Here is a 24,188-nt window from a genome sequence, read left to right as displayed (position 1 = left end):
GCGTCTGTTTTTTGCTCAGACAGGACGGGGTTAAAGGAGCCGCTGATTCGGGGGCCCTGGCGCACTGAGGCCGGCGGGGAGGGAGGGGCACAGAGTGCGGGGCGGGCCTGCGGCGGCAAAGTCCGGCGTGACTTTGCACCAGCCTGAGGCCCGCCGTGCGTTCTCCCGGGGAAGTTGTCCCTGGATCCCGGGAACCTGGCAGTGGCGGGCTGCACAGGCTCCGCGGAAGAGGGTTGTAGAGAGTGACCTGTGCTCGCACACAGGCCCCTTGGTGGCGGCCGCAGCAGCCTTAGCGTCTCCCGCCCGTCTCTGGGGTCCGCGCTTTCAGCCGCGGCTCGCGCCCATCACTGGGGTCCGCGCTTTCAGCCGCGGCTCGCGCCCGTCTGTGGAGTTCCTTTAAGCAGCGCTCTTAAACCCCTCTCCTCGCGCACCAGGAAACAAAGAGGGAAGAAAAAGTCTCTTGCCTCTTCGGCAGGTGCAGACTTTTCCCCGGACTCCCTCCTGGCTAGCCGTGGCGCACTAACCCCTTCAGGCTATGTTCAAGCCGCCAACCCCAGTCCTCTCCCTGCGCTCAGTCCAAAACCGAAACCCGAGCCTCAGAGCCTCAGCTCGCAGCCCCACCCGCCCCGGTGGGTGAGCAGACAAGCCTCTCGGGCTGGTGAGTGCCGGTCGGCACCGATCCTCTGTTCGGGAATCTCCCTGCTTTGCCCTCCGCACCCGTTGCTGTGCACTCCTCCGCGGCTTCGAAGCTCCCCCCTCCGCCTCCCGCAGTCTCCGCCCGCGAAGGGGCTTCCTAGTGTGTGGAAACTTTTCCTCCTTCACAGCTCCCTCCCACTGGTGCAGGTCCCGTCCCTATTCTTGTCTCTGTTTTTTCTTTTTTTCTTTTGCCCTACCCAGGTACGTGGGGGAGTTTCTTGCCTTTTGGGAGGTCTGAGGTCTTCTGCCAGCCTTCAGTAGGTGTTCTGTAGGAGTTGTTCCACGTGTAGATGTATTTCTGGTGTATCTGTGGGGAGGAAGGTGATCTCCGCGTCTTACTCTTCTGCCATCTTCAAGGTCCCCCCCGTAAATTTCTTTTATATCTAGTTTGTTGAGAGTTTTTAATCATGAAAAGGTGTTGAATTGTGTCAAATGCTTTTTCTTCATCTATTGAGATGATCATGTGATTTTTACCCAAGGTTGATCACGAGGAAATAGAAAATCTGAACAAATAACAAGTAAAAAGATTAAATCAGTAATAAAAATATCCCCAAAAGTAAAAGCCCAGGACCACATGGTTTCACTAGTGAATTCTAACAAATATTTAAAGAATTAATACCAATCTTTTGCAAAACTCTTCCAAAAAACTGAAGAAGAGGAAGGCTTCCAAATTTATTGTATGAGACCAGCATTACCCTGATACCAAAGTCAGACAAAGACCACTACAAGAAAACTACGTGCCAATAATCATGATGAGCTTAGATGCAAAAATTCTCAACATTATAGACCAAGTGGATCTCACAGACATATTCATAACATTTCATCCAATGGCAGCCGAATGCACACCCTTTTCAAACACACAGAACATTTTCTAAGATCATATGTTGAAGTCTCAACAAATTAAAGAAGACAAATTATATCAAGTATTTTTTTTTGAGCACAATGGTATAAAACTAGAAATCAGTAACAGAAGGAAAGCTGGAATTCACAAATACATGGGAATTAAACAACACACTCTTGAGCAACCAATAGCTCAAAGAAGAAATCCAAAGAGAAATAAAATCTTCAGACAGATCAAAGTATCTTAAGACAAATGAAATACAACATAACAAAACATATGACGTATAGAAACAGCAGTTCAAAGAGTAAAGTTTATAGTGATAAACACATACATCAAGAAAAAAGATACATCTCAAGTAAACAACATAAATTTATACCTTAAGGTACAAGAAAAAGGACAAAGTCCAAACTTAGCAGAAGAAAGGAAATGATAAAGATTAGAGCATAAATACATGAAACAGGAAAACAGTAGTAAAATTATCAAAACTAGGAACTGGTTCTTTGAAAATATAAACAAAATTGACAAATCTTAGGTAAAGACCAACCAAGAAAAAAGAGAGGACCCAAATTAATAAAATTATAAGTGAAAGGAGAGATATTACAACTGATACCACAGAAATATAAAGGATCATAAGACTACTATGAACTATTATGTCAATAAATTGGATAACCTAGAAAAATGGATACATTTCTAGGAATATACTACCTACCAAGACTGAAAAAAGAAGAAACAGACAATCTGAACAGACCAATAATGAAGAAGGAGAATGAATCAGTAATCAAAAGCCTCTCAAAAAAAGAAAAACCTGTGGCCAGATAGTTTTACTGGTGAATTCTACCAAACATTTAAATAGAGCTAGTGTTAATCTTTCTCAAAGTATTCCAAAAAATTGAAGAAGAAGGGACACTCTCAAATATACTTTATGAGGCCAGCATTACTCTGATTCCAAAGCCAAATAAAGACACTACAAGAAAACTAGAAACCAATACACCTGATGAATATAAATGTAAAAATTCTCAACAAAATTCTAGCAACCTGAACTCAACAGCACATTAAAAGGATCATACACCATGAACAAGTGAGATTTATGCCTGAGATGCAAGGACAGCTTAATATACACACAAAATTAATGTGATACACTACATTAATGGAAGATTTTAAAGTCCAATGTAGCAATTTATTTTCTCTTCCTGTTAGAAAATATTCCAAGGAAATGTTGCCTAATCCAAGGACACAAAGATTTTTCTACTGTGCTTCTTTAAGAAGATTAATGATTTAAAATTTTACATCTGGGTTTATGATTTAATTTCTGTATACGATACAATGTAGGATTGACATTTATTTATTTATTTATTTATTAGTGTTCAATGTTTCCAGCACGAATTGTTGAAAAGACTATACTTTCTCCACTGTGTTGCCTTTGTATATCTACTAAGGATAAATTACCTGTAGATACGATTTTATTTTGGAGCATTCTATTCTGCTCCATTGATCTGTGTGTCTCTCCTTTTTCCAGCTCCTATATTTGTTACTATATTCGTCTGTAGTTTACATCTCATGTTATCCCATTGTTTCGTTTTTATGTCAGGATAATACTAGCCTTATAACATGAGTTAGAAATTGTTCCCTCCACTTCCATTTACTGAACGTTTGTAATTTTTTTGAGACTAAAGAAATGGGTGATAGAAGCTACTTCAACATATTGGAAAATCAAAGCAGTGAGTACACTTAGGATCTAACCCCTTAGCAAATTTCAGGTGTACAATAGAGTACTGTTGACTATAGTCACATTGTAGTACATTATTTCTCTAGAACTTATTTATTTTAAATAACTGAAACTTTGTACCCTTTGACTAACATCTCTGATTTCCCTACCTCCCCATGATGGATGTAAATTAGCTTGATTGTAGTGATTACTTCACAATGTATACGTATATTGAAACACTAAATTCTGCACTTTAAATACATACAATTTTTTTGTCAATTATACCTTAAAAATCTGGATTTTTTTTTAAAAGAGAAAAAGAAAATCAAAGGGGAATTGTTTTCATTTTTAAATGAAATTAATATATTACTTCAAATATATGTTTAACATATGTTTAATGTATATGACTTCCTACTTTGATTTAGGAAGCAGTTAGAAATTATTCTAATAAGCCTGGGTGTAATGATTTCATAGCTTCCAGTTTCTACACTAATATCTCTGCAATTGTTCTTTGGAGAGTAAAAAAAAAAAACGTAAATATAGCTGTTAATGAAAAACCGTGTTTAAGTACTATATGCAAAGCTCCTACACACTTGTAAATTGGTGGTGGTTGTGAGAAGTGTCCTCAGAAAATGTGAAAAAAAAAGAGATTACCAGCTTTATGCAATTTTTCTCCTTTACCAAGAATTGAAACGTTAAGTAAAAAGTAATGTTAAAATTGAAGAAGTTCTTTTGATACGAAACTATGGGGAAATTTATTTTAATTGGAATGGCTCGGACATATCCCTTAATATTCTTACCAGCATATTATTTATTTTAGGGATTTAACTCTTAAACAATTAAGGCAAATATTCATAATCATTTGCACTGTTCTAGACATAGTTACTTTCTCAACGAACATGAGAATAATAATCATTTTATTAACATTTGATTTATTCATGAGTTTACTTAAAAAGCACCAAGCATAGTGCCTCCACTATAGTAAGTTTGCAAAATGCACTAGCCACCTTGCCTCTCTTAGCAGATTTCAAATAATTTTCACACACTAGGCACCATTTCTTACAATAATCTTTTGGTGTAAGGAAGAAAGGAATAATTAACATAATTTACAGATGATAAAATGTCTAGATATAGAGAGGGGTACATATTCTGGCCAATGTTAAATGACTGTTAACTATATTTTAATATACAATAATTCAACTTATTAATACATTAATACTATTAATGTATTTTCTCAATTCCAAGTGAAGACTAAAATATTAGGCAACGTGAAAATGTTAAGACACTGAATGATAAACTAGAAAACATATATAATTACAGAACATAACAACAGTTTAAAAGACTGATCTTCAAATCAGCATGTGTGAACCCCAGAGGGTAAAACATATGTTCCATTGGGATGTGATGATAATAAGAGCAGCTAGCATTTGTTGAATTATTATTCTAGGCATGAGATACATATTTGCTAATGTAATTCTCACAACAACCCTAGAGTATAGGTACTTTATTTCAGATGAAAAAAAAATTGAAGCACAATAGACAAAATTAAAAAATAGAATTTCAATGAATATTTATTACCAATAAGAGTAACACATAGTTTTAATTATATTCAGTATTTGTGTCTATAGTAAAGCATGTGACTTTTAAGTAGTAAACATTTATAATTCATAAATTTATAAAATGTTTTCTTAAATATGTGATCAAAATTTTGGAGATTACTGATGAATTATTTTGGAGATGCTAGTTCCATTTAACCTAAGGGAAAAATACTTAACCTGTCTTCCTCACATCTAAAATTGCTATGACTATTCTAGTCAAAAACTAAATGAGTTTAAAATGTTCTCATGAATACTATTTTCACAAGGTTCAGTGGTAACTTAAAAAGGCCAAATTAAGAAGCTCTAAGATGCCGGTAAGAGTTTTATGGGCTTGGGATCAAGAAACTAGTCTTAGTTTCAGTTTTGTTGTGTCTCTATTTTGCTGAAGTTATTCTTAAATTAGAGTGCATTCACTATGGCTCCTCAAAGGTGATAGGAAAATAAAATTCCATAGTTAAAATGAAGGATTTGGGGATACAGAGACTATTTTCTCTCCCCAAGAATTTAATGGTCTGCTGTATTCAAAGTAGAATCGCTTCCTACTCTTCCAGTAGTCAATCTCAAAACATGCCTCCCTCCTTTTTTTTTTAACAAATATTTATTGGGGGCCTACTGTGTGTCAGGTAATTCTTTTTTCCCCAGTTTTATTGAGATATAATTGACACTTGTAATTTGTAACTATGTGAGGTGACAGATGTTAACTAAACATCTTGTGGTAAACATTTTACAATATATACATGTATCAAATGTTGTACACTTTAAACTTACACAATGTTATAAGTCAATTGTATCTTAGTAAAACATTCGCATTTTTAAGGTTGACTATTCCCACTATGGATAGATTACTGCAGTGGTTAAAATATTCCAGTTATTTCCAAATTTCTTCTGAGTATAGTTCTCTATGTATATTAAGTATCCTTACGTATATTAAGAATTTTTCCATTGCTGATGAAATCAAATATTCCTGAGGAAGGGTTATATTTTAAGGAAATTCTCTTTTATTCATAAAATTATATTTGCTTAAAAACTTCATTCAAAACCCTAGTAAGTGCTGTGGGGAATAAGAAAGAGAAAAAACTTTGTCCTGATATCTAATAAAATTATAATCTTGTAGGAATGGTAGGTGGATAATATGAGATTTTTCTCTAATGTGGTATATCAGTAGAAGTAGAGTTATGGGAGGTTTCCCAAGAAATCAAGCACAAGATTGAGGAAGGATTCATGTGGAAAATGTATCTGAGTTAAAGGAAAAGGGTAATTGGACAGAGAAAAAGGGGATGGGATTTCAGAAGAAATGAAATGAAGTGGGACATGAAGGTAGGAAATTAGAACGTTTCACTTGATAATAACAATATACACTAATTAATTTCCTTACAATTTGTTAACTTACTTACAAACATATACATTAACTGTAACCACTGTTCATAAAATTTCAAAAACATTAATCTTATCATTATAACAGCCCTATGAAGCAGATATTAGTGAATATATTAGCTTTGCTTTATAGTAGAAGAAATTTAATATTTTAACTAATTGTCCCAGGTTACACAACTAGGAAGTGTGTAACCTGGGACTGAAGTTTGATCCCAGACAGTTTGGTTTCAGATTCTGTGTTTATAGGAGTGACCATATAATTTATCTTCCAAACTGGGACATTTTGGAGAACAAAGCAATCCTTTACTAACAATTAGCAAGGCACAATAGGTGTAAATCAGGACTGTTTAAATAAACAAGGATAAATGGTCATCCTAACTCTAAGACCAGTAGAGCAGATAATATGAAAAATGTATTTTCTCTCCCTCATATCTCTGGTGTAAATGCTAATTGTTACATTAAAACACAAAGGCAGTCCAATCCTTTTTAGTTTTTCTTGGGTCAAATATATATTTAAAAATTTAGTGAAGTCTCTTACCAGAAAATGAACATGTGTATATGCATGCATGTGTATTTGCAAATATACGTGCATAAAATTTCTGGATATCCCGGACTCGTCAAGTCCATTCACTCTTGTTCCTCAGAGGGGCTCCTGACTTCACACAGAGGTTATGATTTAGACACAGAAAGTAGTACAGTCTTGTCTGTCTATTAGTTTATCACTTGTTAACTGTAAGATTGCTGAATTATGACTGAAAAGTTTTGACTTGCAGTTTGCACAAAATATATTAAATATTTCAGATTAAGGTTTTTAATGAAGAATTGTAGTCAGTGAAAAATACATAACAGATTTTCTTCCTTCAAGATGTGTAACATTTTGAAAGTCTGAACTGTGTACAGAATAACAAGAAGATGAAGTTTGAAATGAGTATAAGCTTCTATGATTATTACCCCAATATTTGTTCTAAAAAACTAACAGCTTTTATATCCCCAAAATTACCTTCATTTTTCAGGGGTGAATTTTTTTTTTCTGCATATTGAAAGAGATCCATAGTGGTGCAAAAAACAAAACAAGACAAATTAGTATGTCTAAGAAGAAATGAATGCTTGTTAAACTAATTCTTTGATTTGTAGTAGACCATCAACTTGAGATATACTGTCAAATTTTACAGGCATATTTATTAGTTATATCCATATACAGCCACTTTTAAAGTAATGCAAATACAATTTAAACTGGCCGATATGACATTTACAGACCTAAATAAGGATCAAAAATTATTAATGCCAAACTTGAAGGTTATCTTTCAAAGTTGATGGAGAATATCAATGCCTATGTGGAAAAAATGGATTAAGATCATTGGATCAAACTCAGAATCAGTACAACTCAGTCAAAATAGAGATTGAGATGAAACGGACTTTGCATAATTCTACAAATCTGAAGGCAGTGTTACTGTTCAGGAGCACCAACTCTGAATGAGGATGTGGCTTTTCTGATGCCAAGTTTGGCTTAAGAGGGTCATGGATACCTCTGAACATTCCCTGAGAGTGTCAGTGCATAGGCTGTTTGTGACAGTTCTTCATGAACATGAGTTGTTTAGCTCCATGTTTCAAAGGACAATGGCACACTAGGACCTATCTTGCATTTATGTTTTCACTGACAGCTGCTACCCCTCCTTAGCAACTCCACTGAGAGACGCTCCACTGAGAGATATTGCCTCTGCTCCTGATACATGTGGCTATTTCATTTCCAGTGGAAGTGTATACATTTAGGCTTGAAAGCTTAATATAATTTTATATAGATAGTTGCTTATGGTCCCTTTCTGTCAATATATTACACTTCGAAAGTATAATAGTTCCAAATGTTGAAAACATTTTTTAAAAACCTATATTTCTTTTAAAATCTTGTTGATAAAATAATTTTGAAATTGAGAAATCCTTTAAAGAAAGACTGTTTTCACCATAAGATAAAAAAATGCTTTTAATTAACCATAATGCTGTTGAAGTTCTTAAATAATTTCTTTTATATATGCTAAACATTTCCCTTGAAAACTCATATGCTCCAGTGCATTTTAAGGTTTTTATTTTTTAAAAAGTACAACAGTAAACATATACTAAATCTAGATTAAATTTCAGCAGTTCCAATTCAGGAGAACTGAATTGCTGACTTTTAATACACAAACTCCACGATTACTAGAAATGTTTGAGAGAAATTATATCTCCCTATTTATAGTATTAGTTGTCACTATAAAATAATGAAACTACTTTTAAAATATATTAGAACTGGAACATTTCCAAAGGTACTGGTCCATTTCACTTACCTTGGAACCATGCTATCATTGTACAAAATAGTTTAATAAGTGCTCTTGGGGATTGCTGCTTCCTCTTTATGTCTAGAATGATAGCAAATCTTTACCATTTAAGGATTCATTTAAACTTTGAAAATAGTCAGAAAATCATTTAGAATTAATTATGCTGAATGAAAATTGTGATCAAGGAGAGTAAAATTTCAGTATTGTTTAAAGAACAGTTTTAAAGATAGCATGTCATGAACTAGAGTGGTTTTAAGGTGAAAACACCAATCTATCAGACCCTAAACAAGACTGAAAACTCTGAGCAGGATGAAAGCTAACAGATCTCAACTCAGGCTGCACTTAAGAATCAGGTGAGTAGTATTTAAAACACATAGCTACTGTGACCATTCTTGCTTTTGCTTTTGTTTCTTTCTTTAAAATTTAATCCTAAGGGTCAGTATATTTTTGAAAATTTATTATTATGGATAAAATTGCTACACAGTGGTTACATTTATGCGAAGTTTTGTTTGGCTATGTGATCTCAATAGTACATGTGAAATACTAGGAGTTAAATCTCTTTGCTGCACTCAGATGTCTGAGCAGAGCAGTCAATTACTACATGGTTCAATTTCAGGCACAAAAAGGGCCCTGATGCCAACATTTCATTCTACTTGCTTTCCTACTTTTTAGAGGATGCTTAAACAATCATTAACATTTTACCACTTCAGTCCTTAGTATTTTGATCCTGTTTAAGAAAACATATCTTTGGGGTTGGGACATGCCATTTTCATGTATTATTAGAGGACACATACAAAACACAATCACCCATATAAACCAGCTATCTGAGAAGTGCTTTTGCTGGGAGAACATATGCAGAGATAAAGAACAAATTAAAATGAAAATCTAATAATAAGAAATTGATAGTTGGAAAATTTATCACCTCACAGAGAGGAAATTATAATAGGAAGTTTTGAACTCCCACAAAAAATATGATTTAAAATTCTTCCCAACTTTAGACTGTGTATATAACTTACTGATTTTAAAACTATTAACTTAGGGGACTTCACTGGCGGCACAGTGGATAAAAATCTGCCTGTCATTGCAGGGGACATAGGTTCGAGCCCTGGTCTGGGAAGATCCCACATGCCGCAGAGGAACTAAGCCCATGCGCCACAACTACTGAGCCTGCGCTCTAGAGCCTGCAAGCCACAACTACTGAGCCCACATGCCACAACTGCTGAAGCCCACGCACCTAGAGCCCATGCTCCGCAACAAGAGAAGCCACCACAATGAGAAGTTAGCTTACTGCAACGAAGACTAGCCCCCGCTTGCCGCAACTAGAGAAAGCCTGTGCGCAGCAACGAAGACCCAACACAGCCAAAAATAAATTAATTTTTTTAAAAAAGATTTACTTAGAAAAGATTTTGGAATATGATCAATAAATATTTAAGAAAGAAAAATATTTGTTCAGAGTTTAACAAATTCTCACATCCTACAGATGACAGATTTCTGAGAGTACACATTTTACTTTTTTGTCAAAATTTAGTCACTTTATTCTCCATGTACCCTTTTAAACGTTTAATATTTTTGGTTCATGTTTTTATTATTTAAACTTTCCCTTGCATAAATGAAAATTCACTTTTACTTTACTATTCAATATCTCTATATTTTATATTTGTAACTAAGATATTTTGAAGGTTATAGGCCTGATAATAATAGTCATTTAATTTACAAAACCATTCTTAATTATCTGTTTCTAACTATGAATTTTTGTGACATTCTATTTCACTAATTTCTATCTTAGATGACAATAAAAATATCCCCTTTTATTCAATTCCTGCAATCTCTGCCTTATATACAGAGGAATTATATCTACTTGGAGTCACAAGAATAAAATATTTCAACGTCACTTCCACTTCTACACATACTTGAGTAGCTGGTAACAAACTTGCCCTCCCACCATAAATAATCAGATATTTGGACAAAATCTTCTCAGTCATAGGACAATAGGTAACAAAGACTGTGATAATGTGCTTTGTATGTGTAGAGCTGGTTTATTTTGATGTTTTAAAGAAAATCTTACTCCAATTCAATGAAATTCAAACTTTCTAATGTTAAAGACCTTGTAGATATCACTTTTCTTTGGACTATGTACTCCTTTCTAGTCCATCTTACTGGCCTGAAGAGCTTTGGTATCAGTATGGTTATGGTCGTAATAAACTCTCTAAACATTTACTATGTCTTTGGAATCATTGCTCATAAATACTAGAAATTGCTTTTCTAATCATAATATTAGAACATTATACATCTAGAATCTTTAGCAATTAGTTTATTATTTTCTGTTTTATATTTGGAGTCAAATACATTTTAGGTTTTATACAGGATTTACTCTTTAACAATGTAATGAAATGAATACCATGCTGACTGACACTTTCACAGAAAGTAAGCTGATATTTATCGCATTTTGGCACATTTTCGTGCCCAAATGATGACGTGTACAGGTTTTCCCCCATGAAGATTTTAAAGAGAACCATAAACAAGATGAAAAGACCCTCAGAATGGGAGAAAATATTTGCAAATGAAGCAACTGACAAAGGATTAATCTCAAAATATACAAGCAGCTCATGTAGCTCAATATCAAAAAAACAAATCCGAAGATGACATACAGATGGTCAAAAAACACATGAAAAGATTATCACCATCACTAATCATTAGAGAAAGGCAAATCAAAACCACAATGAGGTATCACTGCGCATGGTCAGAATGGCCATCATCAAAAAATCTACAAACAATAAATGCTGGAGAGGGTGTGGAGAAAAACGAACCCTCTTGCACTCTTGGTGGGAATGTAAATTGATACAGCCACTATGGAGAACAGTATGGAGGTTCCTTAAAAAACTAAAAATAGAACTACTATATGACCCAGCCATCCCAGTACTGGGCATATACCCTGAGAAAACCATAATTCAAAAAGATACATGTACCCCAATGTTCACTGCAGCACTATTTACAATAGCCAGGACATGGAACCAACCTAAATATCCATTGACAGATGAATGGATAAAGATGTGGTACTTATATACAATGGAGTATTACTCAGCCATAAAAAGGAATGAAATTGAGTCATTTGTCGTGAGGTGGATGGACCCAGAATCTGTCATACAGAGTGAAGTAAGTCAGAAAGAAAAAAAACAAATACCAAAAATTAACGTGTATATATGGAATCTAGAAAAATGGTACTGATGAACCTAGTGGCAGGGCAGGAATAGAGACAGACATAGAGAATAGACTTGACACATGCTAGTGGGAAGCTGCTATGTAGCATAGGGAGATCAACTTGGTGCTTTGTGACAACTTAGAGGGGTGGGATGGGGAGGGTGGGAGGGAGGCCCAAGAGGGGGGTGATATAGGTATACATATAGCTGATTCAGTTCGTTGTACAGCAGAAACTAACACAACATTGTTAAGCAATTATAACCTAATAAAGATGAAAAAAATATTTTTAATTTAAAAAAACATTTTAAGGCAAAATTAAAATGTCAAATGGTATTGTTTTTAGAAAACTAGAAGAAAAAATTTTGAATTTACTTGTTTTTGTATCATCATATATATCTAATGTCTGGCATGTACCAAAGGCTAATCTTGAGCATTCTGGAGTGTGGAGCTATTACCTAATAACTCTGTATTTAAGACAGGAGAAACTTGTATAAGTTAATACAGTTAATCCGAATCACTGATATTGTAATGTTCTCAAATTCCACCCCCCCAGAATATTTTCAGTATTTTTTTAGAATGAAGTGCATTTTATTTAATGTTAATTCTTTGAAAATGTTTGCCTCTCAAATAACTGGCCACTCTGATTAATTAAAATACCTAACATTATTAACTCTAACAGAGCTTATTCTATATTTTTCAATAAACTAGTGATTTAATGTATTATTTAGAGTTTTTACACTTTTGTAGGGATATTATAATTTATAACTAATGATTATTTATACACATATACATGTGTAAACATGTTTGCTTTTTAGCTCATGTAAGCATATTTATCTTCATATATGTATATAAATGTATGTATGTATATATGTATGTGTGTATATATATCCATGTGTATGTATGCAAATGTGATTGCATGTATATACAAATATATACACAATGATGAAACATAGGGCATGATATGTTCAGTATGCCTTTAGAATCAAGTGTATATTATTAATACATATATTTTATTATAGTTTATATAATGCAATTCACTGGCCAGACACATTTAACAGACCATAAGAATAAACTATAAAACTTTGATTTTTAAAGAATTGTGTATGTTACAGAGTCCTACTACATATTTTTTGTCAGTTAACCATGTCTTGATATTTCATAAAACAAAGTTGATTAAATGAACGTTTCCAATTACTGATGCAGTTATTTTTGTGCTTTAGTATTCTTTTGGAAAGAAAAGTGGCACTCTGGGAAGCCTCATGACATATGTCAGGTAACAAAGAGATAATTTAGTAATTTAGAGCATTTGTTTTTCAGTCTGTGTCACCATCTATCCTGTGAACCAAGAAACAATATAGTTGATCCAAAATTAGCCATCCTTTATCTCTCTAACTAATCTCCACATCCAAGTCAAACATAAGATATTCTACATTACTTATAAACATATCTCACAGGAGTGCATCAAGTGCACTGTGATCACTTCTGAAGCACAGAAATTATAATTGGATTTATCATGTCCCTATAATTGGCACTTCTTTCTCCAATTATCTGTCCTAATCTAGTTTTCTGTTGGTAATTCTAATACAATATTTAAGAATAGTATGAAATAACTAGCACCATCTGCAGTCCCGAAAAATTGGACCAGCAACCCCTCATGGTTTTTCTGGGACGTCTTTTAAAATATGATGGAAACTATATATCTTCTCTCCAGAAACATATTACAAACAAAAAGTTCCATAAACTACAAGGAGTTTAAAAATGCCCCGAGACCCCTGTAATAATGGGAGGGTCGTTCTGCCCAGGGCACTTTCAAGACAAGTCGATTTACCTGCTGTGCTATATTTAGCCAGTCAAGTAATGCATCAGAAATATGTTCCTCTCAGAAACTTTGATCTATCTTAGGCCAAAATTAAACTATATTATTTGATGACTTTCTATTTCCTTTTCCCACTCATGTTTGAACATGAGGGGAAACCTCAAAAAGAAGAAGTGATTCACCTACCAGTGTTTTGCAAGAATTAAATCACTACCAAAATTACTGGAGATTTAAGAAGAATGGAAGTAAAAAATAGAAAACTTTATAAAATATTTGGTGAGAATTGAAAGTTTAACTTCTAGGGAAGAGTTTTATTTGTGGGACAGCCATTGTTGTACTAAAATTCAAAGGCAGATTGCGTAAGAGACCCCAGCAAAGAAAAAGTGATAGGGATTCCATAAGTATAATTTTGGAGAGAGATGGTAGTTACTTTTTTTTTTTTACTTGTGTGTGTTTTGTTTTGTTGAGGAATGCATAATACAGAAGAAAGGAAAATATGTAGATTTTGAAGAATGATTATGAAATAAAAATTCTTATAATTATCCTACTAAATTAAGATATTGATTATTGCCTCTATTAGAGTTCTCCAGAGAAACAGAACCAGTAAATTTAATCAAGGAGCTAACAGACCTATACTCTGAAAACTTTGAGACACAGACAGACAGATCATGATAAGGAATGGGCTTACTCGATTATGGATGCTGACAAGGCCCAAGATCTGCCGTAAGCAAGGTGGGTGTCTAGCAGAGCTGATGGTGTAGCTCCAGTCTGAAGGCTAGCCAACTTGAAATCTAGGAAAAGCTGATGTTTCAATTTGAGACTGAAGGTAGGAAAAGATCCATGTTTCATATCAAAGACATTCAGGCAGGAGGAGTTTCCTCTTAAAGTAGATCAGCCTTTTTGTTCTATTCAGGCCTTTGACTGAGTGGATGAGGCCCACTCATGCTAGGGAGAGCAATCTGCTTTACTCAGTCTACCAACTCAAATGCTAATCTCATCCAAAAACACCACACCTTCACAGACATACCCAGAATAATGTTTAATCAGATTATCTGGACATCCCATGGCCCATTCAAGTTGACATATAAAATTAACGATTATACTCACAGAAACTTAGTTTCCCTGTGTGTTCCTTTATGATCATAGTTCTCTGCCTAATGCTGAGAGAAAACCACTATCAGATGTTTAAAAATAATTTTGCCTGTTTACTAACTTTACAAAATACATATATTCTTCTATAAATTTATTTTCCCAATATTTGTAAGTTTCATACATATTGATTCTTGAAGCTGTTATTAATTTTCATTGCTATATAATATCCTATTGCATTAATGTACCACCTTTTACTAAGAATACTGCTGTTGATACACATTTGAAAAGTATCCAGACTGGGGCTAGTATGAATAAATCTGCCATCACTATCCTTATACCTTTCTTCTGATGCACATGAAATTATAAGAATTTTAAATAGAAAGAAAATTACTGCATCATAGGATATATAAAACTTTAATTTGTATACATGATGTCTATATGTGTGTAGGTCTTTTTCTGGATTATTTTGTTAAAATTATCTGTTCGTATATTATTGTGCAATACTACACTGGTTTAACCACATTTTCTATAGCACATTTTTATAGCTGAAAGTATCAATATTTCAAATTTGTTCCCATTAAAGATTTTGGCTATTGATCATTTATGTTTTCATATACATATTAGAACAGTGTTAAATATTTTGTTAACATTTTGATTGTTGTTTGAATGTATAGATTTACTTGGATACAAATGATATTTACAGTATTAACGCATCAGTCCATAAACACATCTGTCAATTTTTTAATGTTTGTCAAAATTCCCTATGCAAATTTTCTTAGATTTGATCCATGTTGTTTCATTATTTTCGTGATTTTATACAGTTTAATTTTTTGTGAGGCTTAATAATATTCACAAATCAAAGATTCTGTATATTCATGTTTATGGAATAAATTTAACAGACTTTATTATTCTAATAATTTAGCTTTTGATTCTTAACCTTTCCTAATCTACTACAATCCTATTGTCTGAATGCTATCTCCCTTCTTCATCTCTTTCATTCTGGGATCCCACTGACATGAATTAATGTTAGACCTCTCATTATCCCACAACGTTCGACACTTGTTTGTTTGCTTGTTTTCCTTAAAGTTTATATTCTCTAAATTTTTGCTTCTCTATCCTAAACTCACTGTCCCTCCTGTCTTCTCCACTGTGCCATTGAGCGCATAGAATGAATTTCTTATATTAGATGTAATATTCTCCATACCAAAACTAGCAATCAGTTCTTTATATGGTTTATATTCCCCCATGAGGACTTCCATATCTTCATCCATTTGAAGAGCACAACATTGTCTTAGGCAGCATAGTTATACCTGCTTTATAGTCTTTAATACTTCCAATATCTGGATTATCTCAGGGTTGGCATCTATTGATTACTTTTCCTTGGAAAAATGGTTGCTTTTCCCGTTTCCTCTTCTTAACATTGTCCTGATAATTTGCAAGTCACATAACATTTTCTTTTTAACATCTTTATTGGATTATAATTGCTTTACAATGTTGTGTTAGTTTCTGCTGTATAGCAAACTGAATCAGCTATATTTATACCTATATACCGATATCCCCTCCCTCTTTCTTCTCCCTCCCACCCTCCCTATCCCACCCCTCTAGGTGGTCACATAACACAGAGCTGATCTCCTTGTGCTATGTGACTGCTTTCCACTAGCTATCTATTTTATATTTGGTAGGGTATATATGTCAATGCTACTCTTTCACTTCGTCCCAGCTTACCCTTCCCCCTCCCTGCGTCCTCAAGTCCACTCTCTACATCTGCGTCTTTATTCTTGTCCTGCCCCTAGCTTCATCAGAACTTTTTTTTTTCAGATTCCATATATATGGTATTTATTTTTGTCTTTCTGACTTACTTCACTCTGTGTGACAGACTCTGGGTCCATCCACCTCACTACAAATAACTCAATTTCGTTTCTTTTTATGGCTGAGTAATTTTCCATTGTATATATGTGACACATCTTCTTTATCCATTCACCTGTCGATGGACACTTAGGTTGCTTCCATGTCCTGGCTGTTGTAAATAGTGCTGCAAAGAACATTGAGGTACATGACTCTTTTTGAATTATGGTTCGTAAGGGTATATGCCCAGTAGTGGGATTATTGGGTCATATGGTAGTTCTCTTTTTAGTTTTTTAAGGAACCTCCATACTGTTCTCCACAGTGGCTGTATTAATTTACATTCCCACCAACAGTGCAAGAGTGTTCGCCTTTCTCCACACCTTCTGCAGCATTTATTGTTTGTAGATATTTTGATGATGAGCATTCTGACCACGTGACATAATACCTAACTGTGGTTTTGATTTGCATTTCTCTAATGATTAGTGATGTTGAGCATCTTTTCATGTGTTTGTTGGCAATCTGTATGTCTTCTTTGGAGAAATGTCTTTTTAAGTCTTCTGCCTATTTCAGGATTGTGTTGTTTTTTTTTTTTTCATATTAAGCTGCATGAGCTGCTTGTATATTTTGGAGATTAATCCTTTGTCAGTTGCTTCACTTGTAAATATTTTCTCCCATTCTGAGGGTTGCCTTTTCATGCTGTTTATGGTTTCCTTTGCTGTGAAAAAGCTTTTAAGTTTCATTAGGTCCCATTTGTTTATTTTTGTTTTTATTTCCATTTCTCTAGGAGGTGGGTCAAAGTGGATCCTGCTGTGACTTATGTCAGAGAGTGTTCTGCCTAGGTTTTCCTCTAAGAGTTTTATAGTGTCTGGCCTTACATTTAGGTGTTGAATTCATTTTGAGTTTATTTTTGTGTATGGTATTAGGGAGTGTTCTAATTTCATTCTTTTACATGTAGCTGTCCAGTTTCCCCAGCACCACTTATTGAAGAGACTATCTTTTCTCCATTGTATATTCTTGTCTCCTTTATCAAAGATAAGGTGACCATATGTGCGTGGGTTTATCTCTGGGCTTTCTATCCTGTTCCATTGATCTATATTTCTGTTTTTGTGTCAGTACCATACTGTCTTGACTACTGTAGCTTTGTAGTATAGTCTGAATGCAAGGACCCTGATTCCTCCAGGCTGTTTTTCTTTCTCAAGATTGCTTTGGCTATTCAGGGTCTTTTGTGTTTCTATACAAATTGTGAATTTTTTGTTCTAGTTCTGTGAAAAATGCCATTGGTAGTTGATAGGGATTGCATTGAATCTGAAGATTGCTTTGGGTAGTAGAGTCATTTTCACAATGTTGATTCTTCCAATCCAAGAACATAGTATATTCCTCCATCTGTTTGTATCATCTTTAATTTCTTTTATTAGTGTCTTATAGTTTTCTGCATACAAGTCTTTTGTCTCCTTAGGTAGGTTTATTACTAGGTATTTTATTCTTTTTGTTGCAGTGGTAATTGGGAGTGTTTCCTTTATTTCTCTTTCAGATTTTTCATCATTGGTGTATAAGAATGCAAGAGATTTCTGTGCATTAATTTTATATCCTGCCACTTTACCAAATTCATTGATTAGCTTTAGTTTTCTGGTAGCATCTTTAGGATTCTCTATGTGTAGTATCATGACATCTGCAAACAGTGACAGTTTTACTTCTTCTTTTCTAATTTGGATTCCTCATATTTCTGTTTTTTCTCTGAAGGCTGTGGCTAAATGTTCCAAAACTATGTTGAATAATAGTGGTGAGAGTGGACAACCTTTTCTTGTTCCTGATCTGAGTGGAAATGCTTTCAGTTTTTCACCATTGACAGCGATGTTGGTTGTGGGTTTGTCATATATGGTCTTTATTATGTTGAGGTAGGTTCCTTCTATGTCTACTTTCTGGAGAGTTTTTATCAAAATTGGTGTTGAATTTTGTTGAAAACTTTTTCTGCATCTATTGAAATGATCATATGGTTTTTAATCTTTCAATTTGTTAATATGGTGTATCACATTGATTGCTTTGCATATACTGAAGAATCCTTGCATTCCTGGGATAAACCCCACTTAATCATGCTGTATGATCCTTTAATATGCTGCTGGATTCTGTGTGCTAGTATTTTCTTGAGGATTTTCGCATCTATGTTCATCTGTGATATTGTCCTGTAGTTTTCTTTAATTGTGACATCTTTGTCTGGTTTTGGTATCAGGGTGCTGGCGGCATTGTAGAATGAGTTTGGGAGTGTTCCTCCCTCTGCTATATTTTGGAAGAGTTTGAGAAGGATAGGTGTTAGCTCTTCTCTAAATGTTTGATAGAACTAGCCTGTGAAGCCATCTGGTCCTGGGCTTTTGTTTGTTGGAAGACCTTTAATCACAGTTTTAATTTCATTGATTATGATTGGTCTGATTATATTTTCTGTTTCTTCCTGGTTCAGTCTTGGAGGGTTGTGCTTTTCTAAGAATTTGTCCATTTCTTCCAGGTTGTACATTTTATTGGCATATAGTTGCTTGTAGTAATCTCTCACGATCCTCTGTATTTCTCCAGTGTCAGTTGTTACTTCACCTTTTCATTTCCTGTTCCGTTGATTTGAGTCTTCTCTCTTTTTTTACGTGATGAGTCTGGCTAATGGTTTATCAATATTTTTTATCTTCTCAAAGAACCAGCTTTTAGTTTTATTGATCTTTGCTATTGTTTCCTTCATTTCTTTTTCATTTATTTCTGATCTGATTTTTATGATTTCTTTCCTTCTGCTAACTTGGAGGTTTTTTTGTTCTTCATTCTCTAATTGCTTTAGGTATAAGGTTAAGTTGTTTATATGAGATTTTTCTTGTTTCTTGAGGTAGGACGGTATTGCTATAAACTTCCCTCTTAGAACTGTTTTTGCTGCATCCCAATAGGTTTTGGGTCATCATGTTTTCATTGACATTTGCTTCTAGGTATTTTTTGATTTCCTCTTTGATTTCTTCAGTGATCTCTTGGTTATTTAGTAGTCTATTGTTTAGCCTTCATGTGTTTGTATTTTTTACAGTTTTTTTTTTTTTCCTGTAATTGATATCTAGTCTTAAAGCTTTGTGGTCAGAAAAGAATGTTCCATGAGCACTTGAGAAGAAAGTTCATTCTGTTGTCTTTGTGTGGAATGTCCTATAAATATCAGTTAAGTCCATCTTGTCTGATGTGTCATTTCAAGCTTGTTTTTCCTTATTTATTTTCATTTTGGATGATCTGTCCATTGGTGAAAGTGGGGTGTTAAAGTCCCCTACTATTATTGTGTTACTGTGGATTTCCCCTTTTATGGCTGTTAGTATTTGCCTTATGTATTGAGGTTCCTATGTTGGCTGCATAAATATTTACAATTGTTATATCTTCTTCTTGGATTGATCCCTTGATCATTATGTAGTGTCCTTCTTTGACTCTTGTAACATTCTTTATTTTAAAGTCTACTTTGTCTGAGTATTGCTACTCCAGCTTTCTTTTGATTGCCATTTGCATGGAATATCTTTTTCCATCCCCTCACTTTTAGTCTGCACTTGTCCCTAGGTCTGAAGTAGTGGGTCTCTCATAGAAAGCATGTATACCGGTCTTGTTTTTGTATCCATTCAACAAGCCTGTGTCTTTTGGCTGGAGCATTTAATCCATTCACATTTAAAGTAATTATCGATATGTATGTTGCTATTACCATTTTCTTAATTGTTTTGGGTCTGTTATTGTAGGTCTTTTCCTTCTCTTGTGTTTACTGCCTAGAGAAGTCCCTTCAGCATTTGTTGTAAAGCTGGTTTGGTGGTGCTGAATTCTCTTAGCTTTTGCTTGTCTGTAAAGGTTTTAATTTCTCCGTCGAATGTGAATGAGATCTTGCTGGGTAGAGTAAGCTTGGTTTTAGGTTTTTCCCTTTCATCACTTTAAATATGTTCTGCCACTCCCTTCTGGCTTGCAGAGTTTCTGCTGAAAGATCAGCTGCTAACCTTATGAGCATTCCCTTCTATGTTATTTTTGCTTTTCCCTTGCTGATTTTTATATTTTTTCTTTGCATTTAATTTTTGATAGTTTGATTAATATGTGTCTTGGTATGTTTCTCCTTGGATTTATCCTGTATAGGACTCTCTGTGCTTCCTGGACTTGATTAACTATTTCCTTTCCCATGTTAGTGAAGTTTTCAACTATAATCTCTTCAAATATTTTCTCAGACCCTTTCTTTTTCTCTTTTTCTTCTGGGACACCTGTAATTCAAATGTTGGTGCATTTAATGTTGTCCCAGAGGTCTCTGAGACTGTCCTCAATTCTTTGCACTCTTTCTTCTTTATTCTGCTCTCCAGTAGTTATTTCCATTATTTTATCTTCCAGGTACTTATCCATTCTTCTGTCTCAGTTATTCTGCTACTGATTCCTTCTAGAGAATTTTAAATATCATTTATTTTGTTGTTCACCATTTTTTGTTTGCTCTTTAGTTCTTCTAGGTCCTTGTCAAATGTTTCTTGTATTTTCTCCATTCTATTTCCAAGATTTTAGATCATCTTTACTATCATTACTCTGAATTCTTTTTCAGGTAGACTGCCTATTTCCTCTTCATTTGTTTGGTCTGGTGGGTTTTAACCTTGTCTCTTCAACTGCTGCATATTTCTCTTCCCATTTTGTTCAACTTACTGTGTTTGGGGTCTCCTTTTCACAGGCTGCAGGTTTGTACTTCCCATTGCTTTTGTTATCTGCCCCCAGTGAGTGAGGTCGGTTCAGTGGCTTGTGTAGGCTTCCTGGTGGAGGGGACTAGTGCCTGTGTTCTGGTGGGTGGGGCCAGATCTTGTCTTTTTGGTGGGCAGGGCCACATCCGGTGGTATGTTTTGGGGTGTCTGTGAACTTAGTATGATTTTAGGCAGCCTCTCTGCTAATGGGTGGGGTTGTGTTCCTGTCTTGCTAGTTGTTTGGCATGGTGCATCCAGCACTGGAACTTGCTGGCCATTGGGTGGAGCTGGGTCATAGCATTGACACAGAGATCTCTGGGAGAGCTCTCACCAATTGATATTGTGTGAGGCTAGGAGGTCTCTGGTGGTCCAACGTCCTGAACTCAGCTCTCCCACCACAGAGGCTCAGGCCTGACACCAGGCCGGAGCACCAAGACTATCAACTACATGGTTCAGAAGAAAGTGGAGGAAAAAAGAAAGAAAAAATTAAAATTTAATAACTTTTTAAAAATTATTAACATCAAAAAAAAATTTTTTTAAAAAAGAGCAACCAGGGGCTTCCCTGGTGGCACAGTGGTTGAGAGTCCGCCTGCCGATGCAGGGGACACGGGTTCGTGCCCCGGTCCGGGAAGATCCCACATGCCGCGGAGCGGCTGGGCCCGTGAGCCATGGCCGCTGAGCCTGCGCGTCTGGAGCCTGTGCTCTGCAACAGGAGAGGCCACAACAGTGAGAAGCCCATGTACCGCAAAAAAAAAAAAAAAAAAAAAAAAAGAGCAACCAAACCAATAAACAAATCCACCAATGGTAACAAGATCTAAAAACTAAACTCACAGAAACGTAAATATCAGAAACAAATCAGTCACAGACAGGAAACCCCAAGTCTACAGTTGCTCCCAAAATACCGCCTCCGTCTTGGGATGATTCGTTGTCTATTCAGGTATTCCATAGATGCAGGGTACATCAGGTTGATCGTAGGAATTTAATCCGCTGCTCCTGAGGCTGCTGGCAGAAATTTCCTTTTCTCTTCTTTGTTTGCGCAGCTCCTGGGGTTCAGCTTTGGTTTTGGCCCCACCTCTGACTTTAGGTCACTCCTCAGGCATCTTTTGGGAAGTCTGAGGTCTTCTGCCAGCATTCAGTAGGTGTTCTTAAGAGTTGTTCCACTTGTATATGTATTTTTGATGTATTTGTGGGGAGGAAGGTGATCTCCACATCTTATTCCTCTGCCATCTTGAACATACCCCCTGGTTCTGTACTCCAAACTCTCGAACTCCACACGCGCTGCCTCTCCCCTTCCACGCAGGTCCTCACATAACTTTTTTTAAAGACAATTTTTTTTTTAAGAGCAGCTTTAGGTTCACCACAAAAGTGAGGGAAAGGTACAGTGATTTCCCATGTACTCCCTGTCCCCACACATGCTTAGCCTTCCTTATTATTAACATCCACCACCAGAGTGGTACATTTGTTACATTTGATGAACCTATATTGACACATCATAATCACCCGAAGACCATAGTTTACATTAGGATTCACTCTTAGTTTTGGATATCCTATGGGTTTGGACAAATGTATAATGACAGATTTCCATTATACAGAGTATTTTTACTGCTTCAAAAAGGCTTTGTACTCCACCTATTCATCCTTCTCACCTCCAAACCTGGCAACCACTGATCGTTTTACTCTTTCTATAGTTTTGCTTTTTCCAGAAAATTATATATTTGGAATCATTCTGTATGTAGCCTTTTCAGGTTAGCTTTTTTCACTTAATAATATGCAATTAAGTTTTAAGTTTCTTCCACGTTTTGTCATTGTTTGGTAGCTCATTTCTTTTTAGCTCTGAATAGCATTGTCTGGATGTGCTGCAGTTTATTTGTCCATTCCCCTACTGAAGGATATCTTGGTTGCTTCCAAATTTTAGCAATTATGAATAAAGCTGGTAAAAACATCTGTGTACAGGGTTTTGTGTGGACATAAGTTATCAGATCCTTTGGGTAAATACCAAGGAGCAAGATTGCTGAATCATATGGTAAGAGCATATTTAGTTTTGTAACACACGTCCAAACTGTCTTCCAAAGTGTCTGTACCCACTTGCATTCCCATCAGCAATGCATGAGAGTTCTTGTTGCTCCACATCCTCAAGAGTATTGAATGTTGTCAGAGCTCACTAAATTCATTCACTTTGCTTTGTAATAACCATTTTAACAGTCATCTTATAGTAGGTTAACTACAATTAGGTGAGTTGCCTCAATTCTTATAATTGATTAGAGACAATTTGTTTTATTTGATAAATATTCAAATGAAACAATCATTCTTCATGGAATGCTTCTTTCTAAAATCAAGGGCCTGACTCCAGTCACATTCACATTTTAAAATTAAACCTGTTTGGAATCTCTATTCTGGGCCAACGGCACCCTCCTCAGATGTAAGCCTCAGAGTCCAGTTAGGCTTGGCCTTGACTATTCCTTACTCACTTTTTATCTGTAGCTATCTTTATCACAGCTAAACCTTTATACAAAAGGATAAAGTGAGAGTGAAAAACTAACACTTTTTAATGTTCTCTCATCTCTGGATGCTTTGTCATTGTATTGCATAGGAGTCATAGCAGTTCTTTTTTTCCCCAAATTATCTCTCCTATTAAATTAGGAAGTCCTGCTTGCTCCAGTGTACTCAGAATCCTGAAATTAACCACAGTATGCAGATTAACAGTCATGACTATATCTAGGTTACACAATCTGCATGTAGATTAGTCAGTAAGAGTTGAGAGAAAGGGACAGGTGAAGATTTTTTATCCTAATTTGGTGAAACTCTTCCTACAGAGTCCCTGAATACTCTAACATATGCACCATTTTCTTTCTCATGGTTACATACATTATACGTTATGTAAAATTCATACGAATATATGTTATGGCTGGCTGAATTTTAATACCGTTTAATCAAGTGTTAGAGGGTGAAATAAAAGCATTTGGGAAGGATTGGGATAGGAACAATTTGGTAATTATTCAGCATATTAAGAGGGACTTTCCTAAAAC

At 35.3% G+C, this 24,188-nt stretch overlaps 1 long non-coding RNA gene across 1 annotated transcript in view; it reads right to left on the bottom strand.

Moving 5' to 3' along the window:
• Nucleotides 1–568: 568 nt before the first annotated feature.
• The window catches only part of LOC307196464, a 167,403-nt gene continuing 143,783 nt past the window's right edge, over nucleotides 569–24,188 (bottom strand). Inside the window, exon 5 of the long non-coding RNA XR_013831141.1 lies at nucleotides 569–1,199. This is a non-coding gene — a long non-coding RNA (uncharacterized lncRNA). The remainder of the gene's footprint in view (nucleotides 1,200–24,188) is intronic.

The sequence above is a fragment of the Stenella coeruleoalba genome, assembly GCF_951394435.1.
Source record: "Stenella coeruleoalba genome assembly, chromosome: 13".
Classification (NCBI taxonomy): Eukaryota; Metazoa; Chordata; class Mammalia; order Artiodactyla; family Delphinidae; genus Stenella; species Stenella coeruleoalba.
Note: the sequence above shows the minus strand (reverse complement) of the source record. Positions and strands in the feature narration are given on the sequence as shown.